Below are 14235 nucleotides of genomic sequence, written 5' to 3' on the forward strand. Positions count from 1 at the left end.
TTTGTCGTGTTGTTTATAACATTAATAAACATGTACGCATATCACGCTGCGCCTTGGTCTGACCCGTCATTCAACGAACGTGACAATGTGGCAAATGAACTTTGATTTTATTTGATATAGTATGTGTTTACCAGAGACGGTAATGTGAAGAACATGACCTGCACCAAAGTAAAATCAGGATATAACGTTAGGCCAACGAGACAATGTCCAAGATCTAAAATTCTCCAGTAGAATGCCCTGCTTTTATTTCGTCACACTCACAACCGTAAGCTATTTTCTAGTTATGCTATTTTGACCACCAGGCTGCTGATGTCATGCAGCCTGTAGTTTTTGTGTTTATACTTTTCATAACGACAACGACAAGTTTGATGTCGGACGACAATAGAATGTTCATGATGTCACTGCGACAACTGTCGATACACGTAGTATAAACCAGCCTTTAGTCTTGAAGTCTTTGGTTGTTTAGTACATGGCCTTATATGTGAATCCTTAAAGACCGTGGTCCTCTGTAGCTCAGCTGGTAGAGCATGGCGCTTGTAACGCCAAGGTAGTGGGTTCGATCCCCGGGACCACCCATACACAAAAATGTATGCACGCATGACTGTAAGTCGGTTTGGATAAAAGCGTCTGCTAAATGGCATATTATATTATATTTAAAGAGATGGGTGAGGCTAAGGCTTAAGAGTGTGTGAACGATGCTGAATGGGTGTAGACAAAGAAGAGCTCTCCAGTAGGTTTACCAAAACATTCAAGGGCCATTTTCTCAAAAGTCAGATTACAAGTTTATCAACTTTCAAAGTAGAATGACTTTCCCATTGTTCCTCAACTGTAATGTATGATATACCATTTTCTAGCTCTGAGTCTCTACTTTTATCCAATGTAAAAAACACAATTTCAAATGTTGCTACATAAGACCGAATCGAGCCGGTCAGTCACATATGAAGATGAAAAATGATCAGGCCTACTGTACATCTTACTGTATAAATTATTGTTGAAAACAAGTCTAGGTTGGAACTGCTGCTGTTAAAATACAAGTAATACTTTTTATTCTGAACTGTAATAAACTGATTGAAGCAAGATGCTTTTTGAGGCAAACACTCGCACAATTCTGTGTTGCTCATCGACAGCAGGAAGCGGTCTCCTGCCTGTCTGAGAAAGCAGTAGATGTTCTGAGCCCAGAATAGACATGCTTGTTGAACACTTCAACCAGCCACACACCTCTCATTAGGACTGTGTGTGTTTTCTGGTCTACATCTGTTCAGAAAAACAATTATTTATTGTGTTTTAACAGCAATAGTTCCAATCTAGACCTTTCTTTCAACAATACTTTCTACAGTAAGATGTACAGTAAGTCTGATCATTTTTCATCTGTACTGTTACTTAGGGTTGCACTATCAAAAACTGAGCCTGTGTGTGTGTTCTGTTATACATTCGACTGATGTGATCAATCAGTTTATTCCAGTTCAGAATCAGAATGAAAATCATTTATTGTATTTTAACAGCAACAGTTCCTACCTAGACAGATATGTAAGAGTGTTTTTAATGAGAAAAATAAACATGAATTGCTATATATATGGGTATTTCATTTAATTGTTATTAGTTTTTGTCTATATTGCATTTGTTTTAGACATAAGGGCAATGAAATGTACCGATATTTACGTATAGTTGCATGTTTTCATAAGCTTGGGTCCCAGGAAAACACAGAATTTCTCATCTGGGTCCCAGGCTGAGAAAGTTGAAAAACCCCTATCCTATAATATACTATTATATCCCATTACATCCTCCACCCACTATTACACCTCCTGTTTTAGTGCAAGGCTAAGGCAAGTTTTTATTTAGTAATACATTGTGCTGTTCAATGAGATTTAATAAAATCACATTATATAGCATGGTTTTTATTACTGTTGATAGTAAAATTGTTTAACAATAATCTGAAAAAAAGTCAAATTATTCAAGTGTGGGCAGCAGAAGTACATGGAAATCTCTTTCCTTCATAATGGACCACAATGGGAACAAGGCGTGACTTTGTCTATGTAATCATCCATACTTGTTGTACATGTATTGTTAACTGGTGTGGCTTCTTTATTCTTTTTAAATTGTCAAATCAAATCAAACGCATAACTTGCCTAAATATCCTGAAATAAATGATTGTTCTTTCAGAATTCAAGTCTGTCACTCAAAGAAAGATTTCCAAACAGGCTTATGCCACTGCAAAGCATCTGGCTGTATGTCACACTGAAATACAAAATAAAAGTGGTAAAGACTAAATTAATCTAGAAATATTCATACATTCATGAAGCAAGATGTATGTTTGGCAAATATTTGTCTTGCAGTAATGTAATATATGTAATATATCTGCTGTTAAAATGATGTAGAGCGTGTGTACACAAGAGGGAAGTACACACACTTAAGTAACATTCAACAAAGTCCCAGTCCATCAGAGAAAAGACCACCAGTCCTCTTCACACCTCGTTGTTTTCATTCACCTCATACACACGCACACTAGCTGTCATCGTCTAGCTGGAGCCTTGAATCAGAACTTTGATCTTCTGTAGGTTGTGATCCACGGCCCCGTCCAGAAACTGCACCCAGTTACATTTTAGTCATTTAGCAGACGCTCTTATCCAGAGCGACTTACAGGAGCAATTAGGGTTAAGTGCCTTGCTCAAGGGCACTTTGACAGATTTGTCACCTAGTCGACTCGGGGATTAGAACCAGCGACCTTTCGGTTACTGGTACAACGCTCTTAACCACTGAGCTACCTGCCACCCCCCAGTTCAGGTCTGCTTCTAAACACACGTGACTGGCCCTGAGGAGGAAGGAAGAGGAGAAGAGAGAGAGAGAGAGAGAGAGAGGGCTGAGTACCGGTAGAGGGAGGAGAAGAGAGAGGGAGAGGGTTGTGTACCGGTAGAGGGAGGAGGAGGAGGAGGAGAGAGAGGAAGAGAGCTGTGTACCGGTAGAGGGAGGAGAGAGAGGGAGAGGAAGGTGTACTGGTAGAGGGAGGAGAGAGAGGGAGAGGGAGGAGGAGGAGAGAGAGGAAGGTGTACTGGTAGAGGGAGGAGAGAGGGAGGGGAGGAGGAGGAGAGAGAGGAAGGTGTACTGGTAGAGTACAATAGAAAAAATCATTTTCTTCCTTTCCTCTTTCATCCACCAATCAATTCCTCTCAGACTGGTCTCCTTGACGGAAAACAAAAGAGGAAACTTCTAACATTGAGACACGGCCAGAGTTGAAGTAAGCGGTGATGTGATGTCATTATTTCGCTCATGAGGGTGTAATGGCTGGCTTCCGGTCATCCCCCTCTTCAAAGGGGGTGACACTCTAGATCCAAACTGTTACAGACCCATATCCATCCTGCCCTGCCTTTCAAAAGTTTTTGAAAGCCAAGTCAACAAACAGATCACCGACCATTTCGAATCCCACCGTACCTTCTCCGCTATGCAATCCGGTTTCCGAGCTGGTCATGGGTGCACTTCAGCCACGCTCAAGGTCCTAAACGATATTATAACCGCGATCGATAATAGACAGTACTGTGCAGCCGTTTTCATTGACCTGGCCAAGGCTTTCGACTCTGTCAACCACCGCATTCTTATTGGCAGACTAAATAGCCTTGGTTTCTCAAATGACTGCCTCGCCTGGTTCACCAACTACTTCTCAGATAGAGTTCAATGTGTCAAATCGGAGGGCCTGTTGTCTGGACCTATGGCAGTCTCTATGGGGGTGCCACAGGGTTCAATTCTTGGGCCGACTCTTTTCTCTGTGTATATCAATGACGTCGGTGACTCTCAGATCCACCTCTACGCAGACGACACCATTTTGTATACATCTGGCCCTTCATTGGACACTGTGTTAACAAACCTCCAAACGAGCTTCAATTCCATACAACACTCCTTCAGTAGCCTCCAACTGCTCTTAAACACTAGTAAAACTAAATGCATGCTCTTCAACCGAACGCTGCTTGCACCCGCCCACCCGACTAGAATCACTACTCTCAACGGGTCTGACCTAGAGTATGTGGACAACTACAAATATCTAGGTGTCTGGTTAGACTGTAAACTCTCCTTCCAGACTCACATTAAGAATCTCCAATCCAAAGTTAAATCTAGAATCGGTTTCCTATTTCGCAACAAAGCCTCCTTCACTCATGCTGCCAAACATGCCCTCGTAAAACTGACTATCCTACCGATCCTTGACTTCGGCGATGTCATTTACAAAATAGCCTCCAACACTCTACTCAGCAAATTGGATGTAGTCTATCACAGTGCCATCCGTTTTGTCTCCAAAGCCCCCATATAATACCCACCACTGTGACCTGTACGCTCTTGTTGGCTGGTCCTCACTACATATTCGTCGCCAAACCCACTGGCTCCAGGCCATCTATAAATCACTGCTAGGCAAATCCCCGCCTTATCTTAGCTCATTGGTCACCATAGCAACACCCACCCGTAGTCTGCGCTCCAGCGGGTATATCTCACTGGTCATCCCCAAAGCCAACACCTCCTTTGGCCGCAATTCCTTCCAGTTCTCTGCTGCCAATGACTGGAACAAATTGCAAAAATCTCTGAAGCTGGAGACACTTATCTCCCCTCACTAACTTTAAGCATCAGTTGTCAGAGCACCTTACCGATCACTGCACCTGTACACAGCCCATCTGAAATTAACCCGCCCAACTACCTCATCCCTATATTGTTATTTATTTTGCTCATTTGTACCCCAGTATCTCTATTTGCACATAATCTCTTGCACATCTATCATTCCAGTGTTAATACTAATTGTAATTATTTTGCACTATAGCCTATTCTATTGCCTTACCTCCATAACTTGCTAAATTTGCACACTGTATATTATATGTATTTCTGTTGTATTTTTGACTTTGTTTTGTTTTACCCCATATGTAACTCTGTGTTGTTGTTTTTATCGCACTGCTTTGCTTTATCTTGGCCAGGTCGCAGTTGTAAATGAGAACTTGTTCTCAACTGGTTTACCTGGTTAAATAAAGGTTAAATAAAATAAAAAATAATAAAAAAACAGGAACTAGTGGCTGTCTGTAGCCTGTTGCTCATCCACTGACTGTCATTGTACTGTGACAGTAGTATCCAGTTCTGTCATTGTACTGTGACAGTAGTATCCAGTTCTGTCATTGTACTGTCTGACAGTAGTAGCCAGTTCTGTCATTGTACTGTCTGACAGTAGTAGCCAGTTCTGTCATTGTACTGTCTGACAGTAGTAGCCAGTTCTGTCATTGTACTGTCTGACAGTAGTAGCCAGTTCTGTCATTGTACTGTGACAGTAGTAGCCAGTTCTGTCATTGTACTGTCTGACAGTAGTAGCCAGTTCTGTCATTGTACTGTCTGACAGTAGTAGCCAGTTCTGTCATTGTACTGTCTGACAGTAGTAGCCAGTTCTGTCATTGTACTGTCTGACAGTAGTAGCCAGTTCTGTCATTGTACTGTCTGACAGTAGTAGCCAGTTCTGTCATTGTACTGTCTGACAGTAGTAGCCAGTTCTGTCATTGTACTGTCTGACAGTAGTAGCCAGTTCTGTCATTGTACTGTCTGACAGTAGTAGCCAGTTCTGTCATTGTACTGTCTGACAGTAGTAGCCAGTTCTGTCATTGTACTGTCTGACAGTAGTAGCCAGTTCTGTCATTGTACTGTCTGACAGTAGTAGCCAGTTCTGTCATTGTACTGTCTGACAGTAGTAGCCAGTTCTATCATTGTACTGTCTGACAGTAGTAGCCAGTTCTGTCATTGTACTGTCTGACAGTAGTAGCCAGTTCTGTCATTGTACTGTCTGACAGTAGTAGCCAGTTCTGTCATTGTACTGTCTGACAGTAGTAGCCAGTTCTGTCATTGTACTGTCTGACAGTAGTAGCCAGTTCTGTCATTGTACTGTCTGACAGTAGTAGCCAGTTCTGTCATTGTACTGTCTGACAGTAGTAGCCAGTTCTGTCATTGTACTGTGACAGTAGTAGCCAGTTCTGTCATTGTACTGTCTGACAGTAGTAGCCAGTTCTGTAATGTCTTTCCAGAAGAGGATGAATAGATATGCCCTACCAAGTGGATGATTCAGTAGGCGACAGGTGAAAACATAAGTCCCTGTGTGGCTGACACACAGACAAACAGGTGGGTTAAGCAGCACTAATGTACTCACCTGATGATATCCAACACTCCCTTCAGCACCGAAGCCAGTTTACATGCCCGGAATGATGAGACAGAAAGAGTATCATTCCTAAGTGACTAGTAGGGCATGTCATATAAATATCTACACTGAACAAAAATATAAACGCAACATGTAAAGTGTTGGTCCCATGTTTCATGAGCTGAAATAAAAGATCCCAGAAATGTTCCATACGCACAAATTTGTTTACATCCCTGTTAGTGAGCATTTCTCCTTCGCCAAGATAATACATCCACCTGACAGGTGTGGCATATCAAGAAGATGATTAAACAGTACATCCAACCGGCCTTACAACCGCAGAACACGTGTAACCACGCCAGCCCAGGACCTCCACATCCGGCTTCTTCACCTGCGGGATCATCTGAGACCAGCCACCCGGACAGCTGATGAAACAGGAGTATTTCTGTCTGTAATAAAGCCCTTTTGTGGGAAAAAAAAAACATATTCTGATTGGCTAGGCCAGGCTCCCAAGTGGGTGGGACTATGCCCAACCAGGCCCACCCATGGCTGCACCTCTGCCCAGTCATGTGAAATCCATAGATTATGGCCTAATGAATTACCTTATATGAACTATAACTCAGTAAAATCGTTGAAATTGTTGCATGTTCAGTTTATATTTTTGTTCATTATAGATTGTATGTACCAAAGGAAGCACGTCCATTAACACAGTAGAAAGAAACATCATGAAAATAAATATTGCTTTAACAGTACGAGCCATGCCAAACATACTATTGCAGCTAATTCATTATGTTAAATGTATGTATACAACATGCCAACTTGTCTCCTCCCCTATTATGTTTTGACTACTTCTTCAACAAAGCCTTTCATACCTGGGGTGGCAGGTAGCCTAGCGGTTAAGTGCGTTGGGCCGGTAACAGAAAAGTCGCTGGTTAGAATCCCAGAGCGGACTAGGTGGGGGGAAAAAAATCTGTCGCTGTGCCCTTTAGCAAGGCACTTAACCCTAATTGCTCCTGTAAGTCGCTCTGGATAAGAGCATCAAAATCCCAAAGTATCCCTTTAAGTCGAGCTCAGAGATATTGTCTGGGCCCAAGTTAAGAAAAAAACTACACCCAAAACGAAATGTTTGTTTCATTAGTCCATTGTTCATGTAGTGTAAAATAAATTGCATGTCAGCAATCAAGTTTAAGATATATACTGGCTGTATTTCTGTATATAAAAAAAAGAAGTTATATATCTCGCAGAGTTAGAAAGTTGGCTGTCAGGAGTATTACAATGTAAATATACTTGTAATCCATCTGTCTGCATATTTCAAGACATGACATTGGGGTGTAGTGAGATACCCAATGGGTTGGATGATACTTTTCTCATCAATCATCTTGAAAAAAAACAAACGGTGCATTCGGAAATATTCAGACCCCTTCCCCTTTTCCACATTTTGTTGTGTTACAGCCTGAATTTACAATTGATTAAATGTAGATGTTTTGTCATTGGCCTACACACAATACCCCATGATATCAAAGTGGAATGATGTTTTTAGAAATGTTTACAAATTAATTAATAATGAAAAGCTGAAATGTCTTGAGTCAATAAGTATTCAACCCCTTTGTTATGGCAAGCCTAAATACGTTCAGGAGTAAACATTTGCTTAACAAGTCAAATAATAAGTTGCATGGACTCACTCTGTGTGCAATAGCACTCATACACACACACTCTCAATACACACACACTCATACACACACTCATATACACACACACACACACACTCGATCTGAAAACGGCACCTAGCTAAGCTAAACCAGCCACCGCAAAATGGCGTCGGATCCCAGGTGGAAAGCAACCCACCAAGTGGCTCGTCTCGTCGTCGAGTCACCTCAACCCATCCGTATCCAGGCAGCTCTCTCAGGTCCTCTGGTCTCATCACAGTTCCTCTCTCTCTCTCTTTTCATCTTGTCTTCAAGGGCCTCCGTAACCAGTACTGCTTAGAGAAGGAACAGCCGCACCACTCGGCACTCCTAAGTCATATCGGACACTTTTTGACAAAACGAAAGATGTTAATGAACTCATGGCTTCTTCCCTCTGTGTATTTACCACGTCAATAATGTGACCCAAGTCTTCCATTTTGGCAGAGACCAATGAAAATACCTCTGTATGGACATTACTCGGGCCAGTATTGCCATAGGGGCGTTTGGGTTAAGAAACCTTTTTAGAATGATAGATTAGCTTATAGAATGGGGTACAGCGCTTTAGAACGTCGCAGATAGAAATGTAATGTATAGATAGACATACTAGAATTGTGATTCTTCGATACACAATGCATCATTATCTGTACATTCTGTAACATTGCTCTCCCCTGAATAAACCTCTGGTGTCAGCGGGCAAGTCATTACTGCGTCCCAAATGGCACCCTATTCCTTTTATAGTACTACTTTTGACCAGGGCCTTAGGGCTCTGGTCAAAAGAAATGCACTTATAGGAAATAGGTGCCATTTGGCATATAGCCCTTCAATTGTGTTTTTGGGGGGAGGGAGGTTATTTAGGGTGTTCTCGACTCAAGGGCTTATTACATATGATAAAGTGACAGTTTGTTGTAGAACGAAGAAGCAGAAAAAGAGATTGATAGTTTGGTAAAGACCTGTGAAGCACTCCCCCTTATCCACTTCAACATTGTGGATCCCAATACCATTTTGGTCGAACATCATGACAGCAGATCTATGGTTAAATGGTAACTTTTTGGTCAGTCGGTCCACTGACCACAATAAATTGTACAGTATAGGAATGGTTGTGTGCCCTGGGTTTGTGTTCCAAGATGCTCTGACCATTATATCTCAGTAGTGGTGAAATAAGTTTGTTGGAGAACAAATAACTTCCAAACATTGGCAAGCATTGTATAGTCAAACCTGTGTAGTCCGAGGAGCCAAGGCCAGTTGTAGGGTTTTCTGTAGAGACATGAGTGTGAATATAATGGGAGCTGTCACCAAGTCACTTTTGGAGTCTTTTTAATCTCTTTTTTTCTCTCCTGTACACATGGCAACCCATTTTTGACCATAGACACGACTTGAGATCATAAACTGATTGCGGTGTGGCGTGCATCTCAAGTCTGTCTTCCATCTTATGGAAATGTTCACTGCGGTAGTACTATAGCCTACCTAACTCATCTCATCTGTCTGCAATTTTCCCCATCTTGTTTTCTTTATGTGGTTGAACTGTTAATATACACTACCGGTCAAAAGTTTTAGAACACCTACTCATTCAAGGGTTTCTCTTTATTTTTACTATTTTCTACATTGTAGAATAATAGTGAAGACATCAAAACTATGAAATAACACACATGGAATCATGTAGTAACCACAGAATTGTTAAACAAATCAGAATATATAGATTCTTCAAATTGCCACCCTTTGCCTTGATGACAGCGTTGCACACTCTTGGCATTCTCTCAACCAGCTTCACCTGGAATACTTTTCCAACAGCCTTGAAGGAGTTCCCACATATGCTGAGCACTTGTTGGCTGCTTTTCCTTCACTCTACGGTCCGACTCATCCCAAACCATCTCAATTTGGTTGAGGTTGGGGGATTGTGGAGGCCAGGTCATCTGATGCAGCACTCCATCACTCTCCTTCTTGGTAAAATAGCCCTTACACAGCCTGGAGGTGTGTTGGGTCATTGTCCTGTTGTAAAACGAATGATAGTCCCACTAAGCCCAAACCAGATGGGATGGCGTATCGCTGCAGAATACTGTGGTAGCCATGCTGGTTAAGTGTGCCTTGAATTCTAAATAAATCAGTGTCACCAGCAAAGCGCCCCCACACCATAACACCTCCTCCATGCTTTACGGTGGTAAATACACATGCAGAGATCATCCGTTCACCCACACCGCGTCTCACAAAGACACAGCGGTTGGAACCAAAACCTCCAATTTGAACTCCAGACCAAAGGACACATTTCCACCGGTCTGCTCGTGTTTCTTGGCCCAAGCAAGTCTCTTCTTCTTATTGCTGTCCTTTAGTAGTGGTTTCTTTGCAGAAATTCGACCATGAAGGCCTGATTTCACACAGTCTCCTCTTGACAGTTGATGTTGAGATGTGTCTGTTACTTGAACTCTGTGAAGCATTTATTTGGGCTGCAATTTCTGAGGCTGGTAACTCTAATGAACGTATCCTCTGCAGCAAGAGGTAACTCTGGGTCTTCCATTCCTGTGGCGGTCCTCATGAGAGCCAGTTTCATCATAAGCGCTTGATGGTTTTTGCGACTGCATGAAGAAACTTTAAAAGTTCTTGAAATGTTCCATATTGACTAACCCTTCATGTCTTAAAGTAATGATGGACTTGTTGTTTCTCTTTGCTTATTTGAGCTGTTCTTGCCAAAATATGGACATAGCCCTATTTGGTAAAATACCATCTTCTGTATACCCCCCCTCCCTTGTCACAACCACAACTGATTGGCTCAAACGCATTAAGAAGGAAAGAAATTCCACAAATTAACTTTTAAGAAGGTACACCTGTTAATTGAAATGCATTCCAGGTGACTACCTCATGAAGCTGGTTGAGAGAATGCCAAGAGTGTGCAAAACTGTCATCAAGGCAAAGGGTGGATATTTGAAGAATCTCAAATATAAAATACATTTTGATTACTACATGATTCCATATGTGTTATTTCATAGTTTTGATGTCTACATTATTATTCTACAATGTAGAAAATAGTAAAAATAAAGAAAAACCCTTGAATGAGTAGGTGTTCTAAAACTTTTTGACCGGTAGTGTATATGCATTTTAATTACATTTATTTTTCTTTTCAATTATGTACCATTGTTCAAAGATTTTATATCATAACTTTGCAATTCACAACCTTTGTAATATTCAATGGTTTCTTTTAAAATATGTTTTATGTATTGTTAATTTTAGTATTCTGTAATTAAATGTATAATATAAATCAGAAAAACCAACAAATGAATTGTGCAAATGAGTGTCACACCATTGTCACAAAGGTTCAAAACACCTGCAACACAGATTTTTTATTAATATAAAACTCACTAGGTGATTTTCCATGAAGGAAAATTGTGACTTGCTTCTTTAAAAGTATTTATGTGATACTTGAAGTTTAAAACGTATTTTACTTAAGTGAAGTGGTGAAATATAGTCAAAGTAAAATATATTAAAATATCTGTTCTGTTTACTTTGATAGACTACTACACTGGTCAAAAATATAAACGCAACATGTAAAGTTCTGGTCCCATGTTTCATGAGCTGAAATAAAAGATCCCAGAAATGTTCCATACACACAAAAAAGCGTATTTATCTCAAATGTTGTGCACAAATTTGTTTACATCCCTGTTAGTGAGCATTTTATCCTTTGTCAAGATAATTCATCCACCTGACAGGAGCCATGTGTGGTGACAGACGTGCTGGTGAAGCTACGTCACAGAAGACAGGTCTCCAAGTTCATCTACGACAAATCAGCAAAAGACTTACCTGAGCTCAGGGTGGGTGAAACGGTGCGAATGAAGCCACTACCAGGGGACGGACGGGCCTCTGGAGACTCGGATCCTGTGTACAGAAAGTGGCACCACGCTCCTACTTGGTCGAAGTGAATGGATCACTGTACCGTCGTAACAGGGTTGACCTTCGGATTGCTGAGCCAGCATCTACTCAGAACTCTGATGGTCATAGGGTCGCATGACAAAAAGACGGAACCCCAGCAAGACACATGGGGCCTGAGGCACTGGGCGAAGAGCCAGGATCAGAGGTCGGCCACTCCTCGCCCATCAATACTCCCCTTAGACAGTCAGGTGACACGCCTGTGCGGGAGCCCGCACTCCACGCAGACAAGCCCCTGTCTTTTCACGCTGCAGGGCGTCTGTCCCAGTCACCAAAAATACTTAATCTGTAGGTTTCCCATTAGGGATTGTTGACAGACAGAGATAAAAGTGAAGAGAGTATCAAAATGTGTTAAGTGGTTAACTGAAAAAAAAAAAATAATAATAATAATACTAAACTGTTCATGTTGGAAATTACTACTAGGTTTGTTTTGTTAGTGAATTGACAGCTCCTGTCCTATTTTATAAAAGGGAAGATGTTATGGGTGGAAGATGGCACAATCATGCCATCTGCTGGTAAATGTTAATTACTGCAACTCCAGTGTTTTACCGCGTACTTGAGATACCGGATGTATTGCAATATACTGAACAAGACTGGTTACTCGCCTCAATGCCTCTGTCTCGTCATTTAACATTCAAACAGTTACCTCTGCTGCAGAGGATAAGTTCATTAGAGTTACCAGCCTCAGAAATTGCAGCCCTAATAAATGCTTCACAGAGTTCAAGTAACAGACACATCTCAACATCAACTGTTCAGAGGAGACTGTGTGAATCAGGCTTTCATGGTCCAATTGCTGCAAAGAAACCACTACTAAAGGACACCAATAATAAGAAGAGACTTGCTTGGGCCAAGAAACACGAGCAATGGACATTAGACCGGTGGAAATGTTGGAGTCCAAATTGGAGGTTTTGTTCCAACCGCCGTGTCTTTGTGAGACGCGGTGTGGGTGAACAGATTATCTCTGCATGTATTTCCCACAGTAAAGCATGGAGGAGGGGAGGTGTTATGGTGTGGGGGTGCTTTGCTGGTGACACTGTGATTTATTTAGAATTCAAGGCACACTTAACCAGCATGGATACCATAGCATTCTGCAGCGTCATACGCCATCCCATCTGGTTTGGGCTTAGTGGGACTATCATTTGTTTTTCAACAGGACAATGACCCAACACACCTCCAGGCTGTGTAAGGGCTATTTACCAAGAAGGAGTGATGGAGTGCTACATCAGATGACCTGGCCTCCACAATCCCCAACCTCAACCAAATTGAGATGGTTTGGGATGAGTCGTACCGCAGAGTGAAGGAAAAGCAGCCAACAACTGCTCTGCATATGTGGGAACTCCTTCAAGGCTGTTGGAAAAGTATTCCAGGTGAAGCTGGTTGAGAGAATGCCAAGAGTGTGCAAAGTTGTCATCTAGGCAAAGGGTGGCTATTTGAAGAATCTCAAATATAAAATATATTTTGATTTGTATAACACTTTTTTGGTTACTACATGATTCCATATGTGTTATTTCATAGTTTCAATGTCTTCACTATTATTCTGGGCTCCCGAGTGGTGCAGCGGTCTAAGGCACTGCATCTCGGTGCTTGAGGCATCACTACAGACCCCCTGGTTCGATTCCAGGCTGTATCACTGGTAACTATGGTTACGAGGAGGGTATACTATAATGTTGTTGGGTCAGACCCAACAACATTACATTATAGTATCCCCTCCTCGTGGAGAAAAGCACCTGAGCTAATTATAACACACAAAGTAAGCAAAACAATTAAATGCATAATTCTAACGTTGCCTATAATAATGAATAGCTTACTAATGACATAGACCTATACAAACGTACAAACTATGGCATAAATAACGATAAGTTGTTAAGAGACAAACCGTCATTTGGATTAAGACATGAGCGAGCTGAGACGGATGTAGCGAGCTGAGACGGATGTAGCGAGCTGAGACGGACGTAGCGAGCTGAGACGGACGTAGCGAGCTGAGACGGACGTAGCGAGCTGAGATGGACGTAGCGAGCTGAGACGGACGTAGCGAGCTGAGACGGTATGGCGAGCTGTGACGGACGTAGCGAGCTGAGACGGACGTAGCGAGCTGAGACGGATGCAGCGAGCTGAGACGGACGTAGCGAGCTGAGACGGACGCAGCGAGCTGAGACGGATGTAGCGAGCTGAGACGGATGCAGCGAGCTGAGACGGATGTAGCGAGCTGAGACGGATGTAGCGAGCTGAGACGGATGCAGCCTATACGCCGCCTATTTGTTCAGCACTTTTGAAATGGACAGCGACATAATTCAGAACGTGGGCCATTCTTACAGTATTCTGCCAGTACACCAAGTCTGAACCATAGGATAAATAACGTGGGCACATGAGCAGACAATGAAAGATCTTATAATATTCGATGATGACATTTCTCTAAAGCAGGCTATAGGCTACATGTGCACCACCAAGTCAGAACAGTTGTACAAACAGGCCCTGCAGTGCTGTCTCACAATTGCCACACAA

Source organism: Coregonus clupeaformis, chromosome 12 (genome assembly GCF_020615455.1).
Source record: "Coregonus clupeaformis isolate EN_2021a chromosome 12, ASM2061545v1, whole genome shotgun sequence".
NCBI lineage: Eukaryota > Metazoa > Chordata > Actinopteri > Salmoniformes > Salmonidae > Coregonus > Coregonus clupeaformis.